We start from the raw sequence: 17,381 nt of genomic DNA on the forward strand, positions 1-17,381 counted from the left end.
ATATTTATATTAAACATTTTGCATGTATCTGTCAGATCGGCTGTGAGCTCCGCAGGGCTAAAGGCGCGTTAATCAAAACTCTTGCCGCGTATATCAAGGGATTGCCACAATTAATTTTGCCACATTAATCAAATCCCACGTTAAGCAAGGGATACCTGTGTGTGTGTGTGTGTGTGTGTGTGTGTGTGTGTGTGTGTGTGTGTGTGTGTTCAGTGGCATAGCTAGAGCTGTTGCTGCCCAGGGCAGTCCCCGAGTTTGCTGCCCTTCTCAATACACACCAAAAATACTACAAAAAGTCAAAACGACACATAGGGAAATAAATTAAAACACTATGTTTAGTTTTGAAGTAAAACTTTAATTTTGAACATTCTAAAATGTTATTTTACTTGATTTTCTGTTAGCAAAATCGATATTGGAGAAGTCTATTTCATAGTAATGTAGGTAATTCTTAATCAAATTTTATTTAGAAAAACTCCTCTCACAACTAGCAACACTTGCAGCAATTGTGAGGAAATGCGCAGTAGTATTACAATATTTGGAACCGAGTTCTCTAGATTGTATTTTAGAATTAACTGCAAAAGTTCAAAAAGGTTCAAAGTGCTGCCTGGGGCAGACCGCTCCCTCTGCACCTCCCGTAGCTACGCCACCGTATATATATCTTATTTGATCAAACCATATCTTATTTGATATGATGTACTGTTATTATCTATCATAATGGTGGCTTTATATTTCTTAGTTAGGAAATCCTTGGTGTATATCATATGGTAATACAAAACATCTACTTGGTGTCAAAAGAGTTGCCGCCTTACTCCTCCATTGTTGCTAATGAACCCATACTATAATACTATAAATATACATTATTATTACAGGCAACTCCAAGGAGTCCTTAGGCTCATCGAGTGAGGCCCTAAACATCATATCAAGAACAACTATTCAACATTCACACAGTATCTATCATACTTTGCCTTGATCTCATTCATAGTCATGGCACCCACAACAGACTCTGGCAGCTTATTCCACTCATTTACCACTCTCCAAGTAAAAAATCTAGCTCTAACACCCTTGTTAACCACATTCTTGCCCAGCTTCCATGTATGGGCCTAGTCCTCCCATCACCAGTCCTATTCTCAAAAATATCTTCTGGATTAATCTTATAGAAACCCTTCAGTAATTTGAATATCTCAATCATATCACCCCTTTTCTACCTACCAACCAATTTCTGCAACCCACAAATCTTCAATCTGTTCTCATAAGGTTCATTCCATAGACCTGCTATCATCATGGTCAGTCGTCTCTGGATCCTCTCCACCTCCTCCCCATCAAGAAGAAACCCTGGTGCCCAAATCTGGGCACAGTAGCCAAGATGGGGTCTTATCAAGGCTCAATACAGAGGAACAATAACTTGCTTGTCTCTGCTTGGCAAAGTATTCTTCAGTAACCAAGTGATTTGATGAGCAGATTTAACCACTTTTGCAATGTGTCCCCTAAACTTCAACTTCCTGTCCACCAACACTCCCAAATCCCTGCCTCGTCAATCTCCTGGAGTACAGTTCCACCAATGTGGTATACTGCTGCTAATCTTTTCACCCCAAAATGCATAACCTTACATTTTGCCACATTAAATTGACATCCATTCTCCTTAGCCCAGTCCTCCAATCTATCCAAATCATCCTGCAAAATTTTGACATCATGTGCATTCACTATTGCTCTATTCAACTTTGCATCATCAGCAAACAAATGAACAGTTCCTCTCAGATCCTTTCCTATATCATTAATGAAAAAATTAAATAGTAGTGGTCCAAGAACAGAACCTTGTGGCCACCACTAGTCACAGGCTGTCTTTTGGACTCTACTCCTGAATAAACTACTCTCTGATATCTCTCCATCAACCACCCTCCTATTCATCTCACCAACCCTATATCCATCCCCATATGCTGCAGTGATATCCTGTCAAAGGCCTTAGCAAGGTTCAGCAGTATCACTGTAAACCCATTATCCTTATCCAGTTCAGACATCACTGTGTTATAAAAGGTGAGCAAGTTACTGAGGCATGATCTGCCCTTCACAAACCATGCTGTCCCTGATTCAGTATCCCATTTTCATCTATCCATTCCTGTATTTTTCTCTTTACTACTTTCTCCAAGACGACAACGACTCCCGATATGCTGATTGGTCAAATACATCATCCCAACATTGTGATTATCATAAACCAGTAATGTGAACTAGAAATTTTCAATACATGTTGAATCCATTTCCACTTGTGTTTTTTTATTTCACTAGTGAAAATGGATTAGACATGTACTGAGAAATTAACAGAGAAGAAATTCCAATGGTAGCTTTGGAATTTTTTATCCTGAAAGGAAAAAAAGGGTAAAGCCTAAATTATGTGCTGCAGGGCACTCGTTATTTGAATTGATACTTATTTTTCGGAATCTTTAGTTATTTGTTTACTGTTATTATTCATGCACTTTCTTTTTTCTTTACATCAGTGTTCAAAATATTTTAATATTCTATGCAAACACTTTGTAAACTATTTAATCTGGCTTTTTGCCAATTTCTATGTCTGATCCAGGGCCAGTTTTATCATTAAGTGAACCTAGGCAATCGTTCAGCAGGGTTCAGCCTAGGGACATTAAGACTTTGGGGTGCCAGATTTTGCTACATAGTTCAGGGAAAAATTACAACCTTCAGAAAAAAATTTGTAAAACCTTCATTAATAATAAAAAAACTGAAATAAGTCAAGCCATCCTGGTGCTCGCTGATGATCCTACATTATTTTTGCCTTTCTCTATTTCTTCCACTCCCCTGCTCTTTGTATACTTAACCTCAAGTGCAGAGATTTTTCCTCCTATCTGTCCCAAGATGAGCGGCTCAAACTAACAATCAGTGGTCGCAACTAACCGACTGTTCTCACTTCTTATCCTCATTCCCTATAGACTTAATTCTGTTGATTTTTAGTTTAAGCTCTGTTCTTGCAATCTCTGAGGTCTGAGAAGTTGGGGATTATGTCATTCATTTTCTCACAGAATCACTTGTTAATTCAGTTCAGTTTATTCTAAATCAGTATAAGAATGCCGTGGGAATTTTCATAGAATTGCAGTGGCAGGGATTCTGATTGGTAGTATTCGTGAAATAAAACCTCTGCTTGGTCTTTCTCTTCGCTCCCCTTACTTGTCATCATCACCACTCCGGCATTCTTCTACTGATTTCAGATTAGTTCGGTCAAGCTTTTTTGTAGGTGACAGTTGGGTGCGATGGCTAATAGTTTTGGTACTTGTGTATCTAACATTCTTACAGCAGCTGAAGAACGTTTGTGGCCAAAATAGTGTTCTCCATAGAGCAGTATTTCTGTAAGTAATACCTGTGTAGGTATAGGTGTGCTTGTGTATGAAAAAAATATAGAGAGAGACTATGTATATGAGCGCCTAAATTTTCTTTGCCTAGGGGCATCAGATACTCTCGGACAGGTCCTGCTATGATCCATGATATGGCCTTGTTATTGAATATCTTTATTTTAGTTTCAATATATTATTCAATTTTCAGAAAGCTTTCTTTGTCAATCTGTGTCACAGCTCCACTTCATTATAAACATTATCTCCTGATAGTGGTTACTTATTTTAAAGGAATGTGTACTAGACAATATTATGGTTGACACATATATAGAAAAACAGAATTTATTAAAATCTCCAAATTTCTTTATTTTGGACTATACATACACATTATAGAGAGAAAAGAGAAGATCCATTAACTACCTTCAAAACATGAACCACATAGTATGGACTTACTAGCTTCTGTAATTCAAAATTAAATATTACCTTATATTACAAATAAATAAATAATAATTAAGAAGGGGGGGGGAGGTGCTTAAGGATCAAAGCTGTACACTGAGAGGAAACCTCCACACAGCCTTTAAAGCAGTGTTTCCCAAATTTTTCCTATGACGAAATATTTCACAAATTCCTGAAATTTTAATGGAAATCCTTGATTAGAGTCACAATATTTAAAACCATTCGAGGCTCATATTAATATTTTTTTTATGGAACACTTATTCACTTTCTGCAGAACGCTAGTGTTCCACGCAACACTTGGGAAACCCTGCTTTAAAGAATGCAGAAAACCGACCAGGGTTTCTGAACTAATGTCCAATCCTCGCCTTCTCGTGACACATCCTGTTAAGTATCTACTGGGATACTGAAAACAAGGACAGACTGGCCATCTGGGATTTAGACAACTAAATTGTATTTTTATTGGCTTAAACCACAATATAAAAATGATGGTATAATGTGACAGAATTTCATACAGGATGGGGAGTTGCCTGATTAAACAAGGACCCTGTTGTTTCCACCAGGGAACCAGGGCAAACAGCAAAAAAAAAAGTCAGCTACTGGAACACACCCCAACTCAACATCAGAGTTCAAGATCGGTACTATCAACATAAGAAGCCTGAATAATAAAGAAACTGAGCTAGCTGAGGAATTGGATAAGTACCAAATCGATATAATAGGGGTGACTGAAACAAAAAGGACAAAAATCTGGTGAGATTTTTCTGAGCAATAAATAGAAAATGTTATATTCAGGCAATAACAATCAGGGAAAAGAAGGTGTAGCTATAGTATTCAACACTAAACATGAGGCTAATCTTCTTGAATGGCAAGCAATATCAGGTAGGGTGATGTGGACAAATATCAGAATGAGGAACTGGACAATGAGACTTATTTGTGCCTATGGTCACAAGAAGGTTCTACTAAGGTAGAAGTGGAGAAATTATTTGAGACTTTAGAGAAAGCAACTGACACAATGAAAAATAAAAAGTTGGTCTTTGTTGGGAATCTAATAGCAGAGTAGGAAATGATTGTCAGACATACAAAAATATTATTTGTGACACTTTCAAGGAGTTTGAAGACTCATTGCAGGAGGACACTCACTATACAACTGTCTCCACCACTACACCGAACCTCTACTACCAATCATCTCCATCAATGCCATCTACCGCCCACCACCACAACTAGTATTTTTTGTCTGTAAATTGCTTGTGTTCTGAAGGGCAAATTTGTCTGTAATATTTTGGGAAAGTATGGAGAAAAGAGGAAAGCTAATAATAATAATGGGAAATACCTGATGGATTTCTGCTCAGGACATGGACCAGTTATTACTAACACAACATTCCAACATAAAAATTTGCAAAAATTCACATGGAGAGAAGAGGAAAGGAATAAGAAAAGTCATAAAGAAATAACATGGTCTCATTGACTATGTTATTGTTGATAGTGATGTTTTCTTTCTGGTGCAGGACACTAGAATGTACAGAGGATTTGAAATTCGAAGTGATCATCATTTAGTCTTAAGCAGGATAAAATTGAATTGAAAATAAGAACATATAAAGTTTTAAAGTGAATAAAAGTTGAGCAGTTCTCAGATGAACTGTAGACTAAAATACAAACATTATTCAAGAAAAACTGTATCAGTTTGATAACAGAAACCGAACCTTGGAGATTCAGTGGCAAGCCCTGAAGAAAACATTGAATTGATTCAGCCAGAAAGGCATGTGGTGAGGTTGCCTGCAAGGAGAGACAAATCAGAACTCCATGGTGGAAAGTTAAAGAAGCAATAAAGAAAAAGAAGAAAGCATACAGAAAGTTCCTGGCAAATAAGTTACCCTTGTGCTCTTAGAGAATATAGAGACAAATGTAAGAAAGCTAAACACTGTAAAACTAGCTAAATAAAAGTCATGGGAAGACTTTGGCAGGAACACAGAAAATAAATACCAGGAAGGTGGCAAGATATTCTAGGGGCTGTTTAAAAAGCTCAGAAATAGAGGAAAGAGTGCTGTAAAAGGAATTAGAGATAATAAAGGTGAGAGAGGAAAAAAGATATCCTTAATGTATGGAAAATTGCTAAATGAAACAAGCTGTGACAGTACAGTGGTAAAAAATACTCAGCTGGCATGAAATCAGGAAATAGAAAAAAACCATCAAAAGCCTGAAATGTGGAAAGGCAGTGGGAGCAGATGATATTCAACCAATAATGCTCAAGCATGGAGGTATAAAAGTCTTGCAATGTCTGTACTGACTAGTTCAGAAGGGCTGGACAGAGAAAAATTCCAGATGACTGGAGTAGAGATCCCATAGTACCCATATACAAAAATGGAAATAGTCAGCAAAGGTTGGTTGATTGATAGAGCCTCTGCCATTAATGGCTCGCAAAAAGTTAAGCAAGTTTGAGCGTGGTTAGTAGTTGGAAGAGGTCTAATCGTTTGATGCTGTTGGCACACTCTCTCTCGATGAGTCTTTGGACTCCCTGTGTGAGTTAGAAGTATTTCCATACTGAGTGTTCCTGGTAAGATTTATGCAAATATACTTGAGAAATGGTTGAGAAGGATTGTGTAAGAGAAGCTTGAAGAAGAACAAGCTTGATTCAGGCCAAATAGAGGCTGTCAGGATCAGATTTTCACTTTATGACAAATAGTTAAGAAATCATGGGAATGTAACAAAGATATTTGTAGATCTAGAAAAGGCATATGACAAGAGAAATGCTATTCAAAATGCTACAGTTGCATGGGGCATTATATCAAGCATTACTTAGTCTTTATTTGAGTTGTAAGTCAGCAGTTAGAATTGAAGCACAGAAAGATTGTTTTATGTTAAATCTGATGTCAGACAAGGATGTACATTATCCCCTCTGTTATTTATAGAGGAAGAAAAACAATATCATGGTTTGACAACATCAAGACAGGGAGAGGAAAGAACAGTGCACAACAGCTCAGATTAGCACAAGAGCGCAGTTTGTTCACCAAGATGGTCGCTGACCTTCTATAGAAGATAGCACAATAAGAAGATATGGGTCACATAATGAAAGAAAGTGGTATTAAGCCTGATATCAAAATTGGAGATGTTAATCTCAGCTCTTTACTTTATGCAGATAATGTTATACTTCTAAACAAATCCAGTACAAGTCTGCAAGATTCTCTGACTAAATTGAATAACTGTTCTAATAGATTCGGTATGAAAGTCAGCAATAACAAGACAAAGACAATGAAAATATGCAGAAGCATTGAAAATATCAACTGCATTGTGAATGGAGAATCTATAGAACAAGTCATTTCAGCTACTTGGGCACAATTTTTAGTGCAAATGGTAAATTAAATATGGAAATAGGCAACAGAATCAATAAAGTTGGTATGGTAAGAAGTCAACAGAATAAATTTATACGGAATAAGAGAAATTAGTCAAAACAAATTAGCTGTATATAAGACAGTGTTCAAACCAATTTTAACTTTTGGATCTGAGAGCTGGGTTAGAAATAAAACACTTGACCAAAGGGTAGAGGATATTAGGAAAGAAATTGACATTGTTAGCATCCAGGAATGTGTTATCAGAGCTAATCTCAGATAACAGTGGTATGGCAGGAAAAAGACCAAGATTTAGGTGGACTGATACAGCAAAAAAGTGCCTTAGAAGACAGAAATATAAGATCTGATAATGTTGGAGTATTGACAGATAACAGATTGATTTGGAGGAAAATTGTAGATAGGAAGTTAGTAATGATGTAAGTTTTTCATGTAGTACTATCAAATCCTGTACCACTTGAGGGTACATATCAGGAATTTGATGATCATGATACTAAAATAATTCAATACCAAAACATGTTTTGGTATTGAATTAATTGCAATATTTTTACAACCCTTTGTAGTTGATATGAAGGGCTGATTGATTTTTCATTTGGTTGTAAAGATTACAACTCTTCACCTCACCTAAAAAAATATATTTAATTCATACCTCCAACTTTCCAAATGAGATATTTGGTATCCTAAACAAAAAAAAAAAAAAAAAAAAAAAAATATATATATATATATATATATATATATATATATATATATAAACTTCCCAATAAATACAACATTTATTATAAGAAACATTTATTTCCCATCCCATTTTAAGTTCTTATCTCTTATCTAACACTTCAATCTCTAAAAAGGATGCAAAGCCATACAAGAGAACTGGGCATATCACAATTGGGATTTATCAAAATCTCCATCTTCCTTTTCTGTTTATATCAAAAACAACTGCATATACTATGCAGTTGTTATGCCAGAAACAACTGCAGAGCAAACTTGCAATACATCTGAAAATGATGTTGAAATGGCTAAAAAAAAGAAAATATATATCCAAATAGCAGTTGCTTTCTGGTCTCTTGCCCAAAGCTAAAGAATGCAGCTTTTGTAGAATCCTGGTTCTATTTTTTCTACTTTAATAGTTTTACTGCATCATTACCAACAAAAAAAAAAGCTAATCTCCTGGCTTCTTACTTTTCTGCAAATTCTTTAGGAATGACCTTGAACTTATCTTCCCTTCATTCCAAATGCAAACATTAATGGTATTTGATATTTAGCCAGAATAAGATTAGAAGAATCTTGACCAAACTAGTGGATTTCTCTAACTTGAAGATTTGTGCTTGAGAGATGATTCCTGTTTTATGTCACCTCTATTCTCTCTCTTATTCCACTGGTATAATATTTGTGTTACAGCATGGATAGTCCATATTCAAAACATTCCTAAGAATGGTAATAAATCTTTACAATCAAATGACTTCCATTTTACTCATTTGTGTTCAAATGATAATAATGAAAGCGATTAGAAGCTTGGCTTTTAGACTACATTTAAGCTTTCTGTCATCCATGGTAATGTAAGTTGACCAACCTCTAATATATGGAATTACCATAAAAAGAGAAAGTTTCCTTTCTTAATGTGAATCCCACAAAAGGTTATACACCTAGAGTATATTATTACACTTGAGTATATTATTATAACTTTTTCCCAGATACTTTAGCCTCCCGATAAGAATATTTGTCTCATGCAAGCTAATGAAATTCACTTGCTATATTTAGTAATATGTGGCCCTTCCCTTAATGCATAGCATTATACAAGTCCACAAGGAGATGTGCTTTGCATTATGGGAGATACTAAGACAAGGAGCGATGAGAGCTTGGTCCACCTTTACCGCAAAGTAGCCTCAGTCCTGAAGATACTTCAGGACAGTTGAAAATTAAATTTGGAACACCATTGGCGCAACCAGGGAGAGGCCAAGGAGCCTTCCCCCCCCAAAAAAAAAGAAAGAAAAAGGGGGGGGAAAAGACGAAAAAAATTTCCTGAAATCTTCTCCTAATTAAAATTTTTTTTTTTTTTAATTTATGTTGTGTCGTGTCTTCTATTTCTATACTACTTATGAATTAGCGGTCACATAAGGTGGGAATACCCTCTGGCTCTAGGGAATCACGGCCGTTGTGAACGCAAGGAGAACGAAGTAGTGCTCGGGCGATACTTTGTTTACCCAGCCGGGCCAGAGATCACGTGTATCACGTATTGGCGATCACTGCAGATGCTCAGTCATAGGGCGTATGCAATGCGTAGTGTGCATTCTCAAATCATCTACTCCCCCCCCCACCAAGATTAAATCCTGAGTGCGCCACTGAGGAACACAGATATGAACTCAGAAACATTGCAAGTAGGCAGATGACATTAACAGCAAAATTATATTTATTTAAAAAATTAAGATATAGAAAGGAACTTGATATCATTAAGGAACAGTGATCAGAGTTTATCTAAGGTGGTATTAGTACTTAAACAGTAGAAGAGAGGAATGATATGATGTCAGAATAGCAGGAAAAATATCCCAACCAAAATCTAGGGGCATGGAGTCAATCATGCCTTAGAAGAGGAAAATGACATTGACATTATTGAACACCTGACAAATATCTGGTTAATTTGAAAGAAAACTGTTCTGATATGAATCCCATAATAATGATTCCTGGTACTACATAATCAATGTCCCTTGAGGTTACCTATACAGAAATATTAGTAATAAGCAGTTCATATAAACAAACATTTAAAAGCAAAAAAATTGCATGTAAACATTTAAAAATGCTATATTGAATATTTCTAAAGTACTCAACTGCTTTTCAAACATCGGAAAAAGTCCCTTTATAATTAATACACAAGTGAATATTGAAACATAAGGAAAATACAGACTGTATTAACATCTTAAACCATGGCAATATTTCTTCATTTTTTAACATATCATACTTAACACATATTAATAATGGAACGTACAGACAACATAAAAGAACACATTGTGGACCGCAACGTAGCGAAAACGCACGTCACTCATTTTAAATTTTTCATCTGTTCCGAAGTGCCCTCTACTGTCATCCAAACGAGCTAATAAAGAGGAACACAGCATGGACAGTAAAGATTTAAGATAGTAAAGACAATAAAGAGCCAAGAGGCTATTTTTCCGGCGACATAAATTAAGTTAAGGGGGATAGTAAATCCCGTATTATTTTACAACCGGGTACGAAACTCGGAGATCGAAATCTAAGAGTTTCGTGCCGAAGAACTACCGGCGAGTCCAAGCGTAAGTCATCACTTGGGTAGTAGAATACTAGGGCAACTTGGAGCAAAGGTGGAGCAAGATCCGTCACTATCCTTAATATTTTCTCATAATATAAAACGCAGCTCCTAGGAGATATATTACTGTTTTACATTATGAAGAGCGGTCACTACCCAGACTGGTTTCGACCCTTAGTGAGGCCTCATCGGTGAGTAGGTAGACCTGGAATATCAAGGTTTAAGTGAACCGAACTTACATATACCCCTACCAACGAATTGCCAGACCGTAGTAATTTATCGTAGTAATAATAATATATGAGTACACCGGTCTGGCAATTCGTTAGTAGGGATATATGTAAGTTCGGTTCACTTAAACCTTGATATTCCAGGTCTACCTACTCACTGATGAGACCTCAATAAGGGTTGAAACCGGTCTGGGTGCTGTCTCTTAAAAGCACCACAACGTTCGCCTGTGACAGAAATGTACCGCTGTGGACTTCCTCAAAGAAAAGTGCCTATAATTAATGACGCATGAACCCACACCATGATGTCACCTTTGGCTGATGCAAAGGCTTTTCCACAATCGCGTGAGGATTCTCTCTCGCACAGATGCGGCAGTTGTGCGCATTTACACTTCCATTAAGCGAAAAGTGCGCCTCGTCAGTCCACAGGATATTTGACAGTCAGTCGGCATTGTTATCCATCTGTTAAAAAGCCCAATTTGCAAATTCATGACGTCTCCCGAAATCAGTTGGCTTCAGTTCCTGTACGTGTTAGATTTTGTAAGGATACCTCTTGAGGATGACTTGAGTGATCACCACTCAGTCCTGTACGAAATGCCAGTTCCGCTTGAAATTTTACGCGCACTGCATTCCCCATGTGCGGAAGCTGCCGATTGTGTGGCGGTCTCGTGTTCGACCTCGTGCAAAACTGCAATAGCTTTTTGGGTCTCCCGCTTCCTGCACATGGCTTCCAAACTGCCAGTGTAATCAAACCTTTTCATCATGGCTATCAGTGAGGAACAAGACATCGGTCCCTTTCCACTTCTAATACCCCGCATCAAACGATAGGTGCGCAAAGCCACACTTGCACGTTCGGAGTTCTGATAATACAGCTTAACTAAAATTGCTTTAATCTCGTAACGATAACGTGCCTCGCCTTTGCAGAACGTTTAACTTCAGTAATAAACGTTAAATGCTGAAAGTTTGACTTCAGTATTCACCTACATCTGAAATATACGTACCTCACGATTTAAATAGTGACAGGTAGCAGCTCCAGGACCGCAACGGCGCCACCTGTCCGTGACAAATATAACTATTCTGGCAATAAAATTTTTCGTTATTAAAAAACATCTCATGTCTTTCTGTGCATTTCTGTGAAAACCGCATCGTGCTAGTGTCTATACTTTTCGAATTATTGAATTTTTACTTTTTTTGTGACTTTTGGGTCATCCGGTATATATATATGAAAATTAATATAGTTTGAATGACTATAACACTGAGAATAAAAGAGAATAAGGTATAATTGTTTAACACTACTTCTTCTTCTTCTTTAGTATTCTGCAATTGACATGTTCTTCTTTTAGTAGCAGAAACTTTCCTTCCACTCTTTTCTGTTCTGAGCCTTCTCTTTCAAGGTTGTGTACCCGTCTCCATTCAGCATGTCATCTACCATTGTTTTCCTTACTCTTCTCTGGGTCTTTTCCCGTCTAGTTCTCCTCCAATGGCATCTCTGATGATTCCATTCCCTCTCAGAATATGTCCGATCCAGTTTCCCTTGCTTCTTTTTATCCTCGTTAACAGACTTCTTTCTTCTTCTACTCTTTTTAAGACCTCTTCATTAGTTATTTTATCTGTCCATTTGATTTTTTCCAACCTTCTCCAAATTTACATCTCATAGTTTTCCAAAATCTTAATTTCTTCTTTCTTCAATATCCAAGTTTCAGCTGCATAGAGGGTAACACTCTACACATAACATTTTATTAGTCTTTTCTTTAGCTTTCTATACATTTTACTTCTGAATAAATTCCATTTTCTATTAAAGGCATTTCTTCCCATCGCTAGTCTTGCTTTTATGTCACTTTTACATCTTCCATCACTAATAGTTTCGTTAAAATAAACTTCTTCAGGTGTTAAATACAAAGAATTATATAAAAATGACAGACTTAAAAAAAGAAATACGTGCTGAAGTTCCACTTTAAGTTAACTACGTGTGTAAGCTATCGCGAGAGCGCCAGTACTGGACAGCAGAAATGTGCGCATCAGATAAATTGTAGCTGAGGCTGTTGTTCCTAAGCGGTTGAATCAAGGGATATTTCTTTAGATTCGGGTATCTTTCTCTCGGACATACTTGTATATTGGACATATACAAGTATGTCCAATATACTTGGACATACTTGTTTCATCAAAAACGTCCAATATACATAGAAAAAAAGTATGTATATTGGACGTTTGAGCCCAGTCTGTGAAGTGTTGGCGGCCTTCGTCAGAGTTTATAGAGAATAGCACGTGTATTGAGAGAGCGCTGGCTAGGATTGTGTTCTGGGATATGTCTCTTATGTGTTCTTCCATACGGACAAGGATAGATTTAGCAGACTGACCGCAGTATGGTTTATCACACTCACAAATGATCTTGTAAGCTCCTGGATACTGAAGAGAGAGATGTTTTAATTTATGTTTACTAAGTATGGAGCGAAGTTTAAGAAACGTAGTCAAACATGTTTTGATGTTGAACTTCTTAAGAATTTTTGCCAGCTTGGGAGAGAGAGAGAGGGGGGGGCTGATATATGGTAAATAGATATATGCTTTTGGGGAAGAAGAATCTTTAATAGAAGGTCGACGACGGTGAGAGATAAATTTTTCTATGTTCTTGAGAGTAAAGTCATTGTTGAGAAAACACATCCTTTGCACACGCTCTCTCTCTCTTTCCTTGAATCAGATTCTGCTCATGAATAGGAACCGCACACAATAGTCTAAGTGAAGTTTTATAAAGGCCTTGTAAAAATTCAAAATGACTTCATTATCTTTACATGTCTGTATTCGCTTCAGTATGTATGCTCAATCTTTGCTATATGGCTTGAGCTTTAACATCTTATCTTCTAAAACTCCAATATTAATACCTTGATCAGTTTCTTGTAATATTATCTCACAAATATAATACAACATTGGATACCTCACTACACTAGAGTGCATAACGTTACATTTACTGAATTCAAATGTGACTGTGGCCATTTCAACATGGCCGCAGTTACAGCTAATTCAGATCATTCTACAATTAATGCATATCAGTCGTCCTTCGTGATTACCCTACCTATGTTTGCATCATCATCATCATCAAAATGCTCTATGTCACCTGAAAAATCCAACCCTGTGTCATTAAAATAAATCAACTTCTTCTTATTATTGTGCTATCTTCTATCGAAGGTCAGCGACTATCTTGACGAACAAACTGCGCTCTTGTGCTAATCTGAGCAGTTGTGCACTGCTCTTTCCTGTCCACGTCTTGATGTTGTCAAACCATGATATTCTTTTTCTTCCTCTAGTTCCTTTGCCATCAATTCTTCCTACCAAAATAGTTTGTAGAAGTTGGTATTTGCTGTTTCTCATGATGTGTCCAAGATATGATGTTTTTCGTTTCTTGATTATTTGTACAAGATGTTTAGCTTTGCCAATGGATTTTAAGACATCTTCATTGGTAATTTTTTCTGTCCATGATATCTTTAGCATTCTTCTGTATAGCTACATCTCAAAGGCTTCGATTTTCTTGATGGTTGTCGCCTTCAATGTCCATGTTTCAACTCCATAGAGCAGAATAGACCACACGTAACATTTCAGCATTCGGCATCCGGCTTCCATCTTTAGGTCTTTATTGCAGAATAGTGTTCTCATTTTCATGAAGGACTGCCGTGCAACTTCAATCCTTGTCTTTATATCTATTTCTGGATCCCACCGTTCATTAAGCCAGCAACCAAGATATTTATATCTTGACACTTGATCAATATTTTTCCCATTGAGTGTCAGTTTCATTGATGAGGCTGGATGTTTGCTGATGATCATGTATTTTGTCTTGTTGATGTTTATATTTATTCCCATTCTTTGGCTTTCTATGTATACTCTGTCAACGAGTTTTTGGAGATCCATAATGTTATCTGCAATTAGCACGGTGTCATCTGCATATCGTAGGTTGTTAACAATCTTTCCATTTATTGTGATTCCCTCTGGACATTCTTCCAATGTTTTTTTTAAAGATTACCTCTGCATATATGTTGAACAGGAGTGGTGAGAGCACACATCCTTGTCTCACTCCTCTTTTGATGTTAATATCACTGGTGGTAATGTTGTCTAATTGAACGGTAGCTGACTGATTCCAATACAGATTTGTTATTAGTCTTATGTCTTGTTCGTCTAGCCTTATTTGTTGAAGGATTTCTATTAAGTTGGTGTGTCTGACTTTGTCGAATGCTTTTTCAAAATCTATGAAACACATAAAGACAGATTTCTGTTTTTCTATGCATTTTATTATCAATATTTGGGTACAGAAAAGGGCCTCTCTAGTACCAAAACCATTCCGAAAGCCGAATTGTGTTTCACTTAGAGTTTCTTCACTTTTTCTATAAATGCGATTCTGAATTACTTTCAAAAATATTTTTAATGTTTGGCTCATTAGACTAATAAGTCTGAAGTCACCACAGGAATTCGCTTTGGGTTTCTTTGGGATAGTGATAAATGTAGATTTGAGCCAATCTGATGGAAATTCACCACTTTCATATATTTTATTAAATAGTTTTTCAAGAAGTTTGATGTTATCTGGTTCGATTAATTTTAAAAATTCTGTTTGCACACCATCTGGTCCACTGGCTTTTCCTGTTTTACTTGTTTGTATAGCATTCTCTATTTCGCATTTCATGATTGCTGGTCCTTGAATGTTATCTTTTATATTTATAGGCTTCTGTTTAGTATCATTGAAAAGTTCTGTTACATATTTTATCCAAATCTGTGCTTTATTCTCTTCTTCTAGAACTATTTTTCCATTTTCGTCTCTTAGAGACACTGTTTGCTTTTTCCTCAGTTTTCCGAAAATTTCGTTGATTTTCTTATACAGATTGAAATTATCATGTTGTTTCTGAAGCAGTTCAATTTCAGTACATAAATTTTTCATCCAATTTTCCTTGGCTTCTTTGATTTTTTTCTTGATGATGTTATGTGTTTCTGTATACCTGGCTAGGTCTTTGTTTTTATACATTCTTCTTGTATCAATAAGAGAAAGAGTCTCATCTGTCATCCATTCCGGTTGTTTTATATTATTCACATAACCTACTTCTTCAATACTTGTTGTTACGATGGCATTCTTTAAGCTATTACAAAGAGATTCCACACTTTTATTTTCTTCTATGTTAATCTGTTGTAACCACAGGTTAAGCTGTGTCTTGGCACTTTTATTTATGTTCGGGTCTTTCAGTTTTTCTACATCAATTTTCTTTTTCTTCTTTTGTGGCCATTTCAACATGGCCGCAGTTACAGCTAATTCAGATCATTCTACAATTAATGCATATCAGTCGTCCTTCGTGATTACCCTACCTATGTTTGCATCATCATCATCAAATTGCTCTATGTCACCTGAAAAATCCAACCCTGTGTCATTAAAATAAATCAACTAACGCCTTTTTTTTATTCAGGCAAGGACTTTTAACCGTATCTTGCTTTTGAATCACAAGAAATTAATACATATCCTACAGAATAACGGGTTAAAAGGAAAAGATCTACGTATAATTACAAATATATACTGGAATCAAATGGCTTCAATAAAATATAAAAATGCATATCCTCACAACTTTGAAATCAAGAAAGGAGTAAGACAAGGATATGTCTTATCACCCTTGCTGTATAATATATATAGTGAACAAGTTTTTAAAAATATTACAGAACTGAAGTATGTAAAATTCGAGGGTAGGAACTTGAACAACTTCAGGTATGCGGATGGCACAGTCTTATAGCTGAATCTGATGATAATCTTCAAAACTTACTCGCAGAAATTTACAACAGAAGCTTAGACATAGGATTAATTATTAACCTAAAGAAAATAGAGTGCATGATTATATCAAAAGAACCAATAAATAAGAAACTAAACTTAACTCTTTAAAAAAAGAAAATTGAACAGGTACAGCCTTTTATATATTTGGGACAAATGTTTACAGGCAGAAGAAATTCCCTTAAAGAAATAAAAGAAGAATAGAGATAGCAAGAAAAGCCTTTATTGATATGAAAACTGTTTTAGCTTCTAGTGACATTAATATAGACACAAGGAAAAGATGAATACAATGCTATATCTGGTCTAGATTCCCCAAAACAACGTAACTTGGACTCTAAGTAAAGAAGTAGAGAAAAAATTAGAAGCTTTCGAAATGTGGACCATCAGATGAATGTTGAAAATCCCATGGACAAGAAAATGAAAAACGAAGATGTTTTAAAGAAAGCAAAAATGAAAATAACATTAATGAAAATAATTAAAGAACAAAAACTTAAATATTTTGAACATCTAACTAGAAGAAGCCATTCAGAAACTAACATTAGAAGGGAAACTGGGTGAAAAAAGAGGGAGTGGTAGACCCAAGAGAATGTGGTTTTGAAGACATTAAGGACTAGACTGGCTTTAATTACCATAAATGTTCCAGAGCAGCAAAAGAAAGAAAAAAGTTGGGTGAGGTTGCCAACCTTCTTCTAGGGAATGACACTTGAAGAAGAAGAAGCTTTTGAGAACTGAGCGGACAGTTCTATCTCAACCGGTAGCCAATCAGAGATAGCTGGCCCAAGACTGTCACTAATTGTAAGCAGCAACTATGGCTCTAAATAGATTCAGAGTCTTAGCAGCAACTGAAGAAGAGACTGGAAAACAAATGCTGCCATCTCTTGACACCTAACTCAAACAGGAAATAGTGTGGGTTCTACGGTGGATTTTTCTTGCGTTTCCGGGAGAGAAAATCCGCTTGCCCTTGCCAGA

At 36.3% G+C, this 17,381-nt stretch overlaps 1 protein-coding gene across 3 annotated transcripts in view; it reads right to left on the reverse strand.

The window, feature by feature from the left end:
* The window catches only part of LOC150107942 (putative RNA methyltransferase Y17G7B.18), a 65,200-nt gene extending 55,038 nt beyond the window's left edge, over window positions 1–10,162 (reverse strand). For 2 of the 3 annotated variants that reach the window (XM_090415473.1, XM_090415471.1), the window contains exon 1: window positions 9,950–10,147. The gene's annotated coding sequence lies outside the window, so the exon portion shown is untranslated. Of the gene's footprint in view, window positions 1–9,949 lie in introns of all 3 variants that reach the window. The other variant, XM_090415472.1, reaches the window with a different exon arrangement.
* Window positions 10,163–17,381: the final 7,219 nt, after the last annotated feature.

Source organism: Typopeltis vanoorti, chromosome 3 (genome assembly GCF_054136105.1).
Source record: "Typopeltis vanoorti isolate ZY-2024b chromosome 3, IOZ_Tvanoo_1.0, whole genome shotgun sequence".
Lineage (NCBI taxonomy): Eukaryota > Metazoa > Arthropoda > Arachnida > Uropygi > Thelyphonidae > Typopeltis > Typopeltis vanoorti.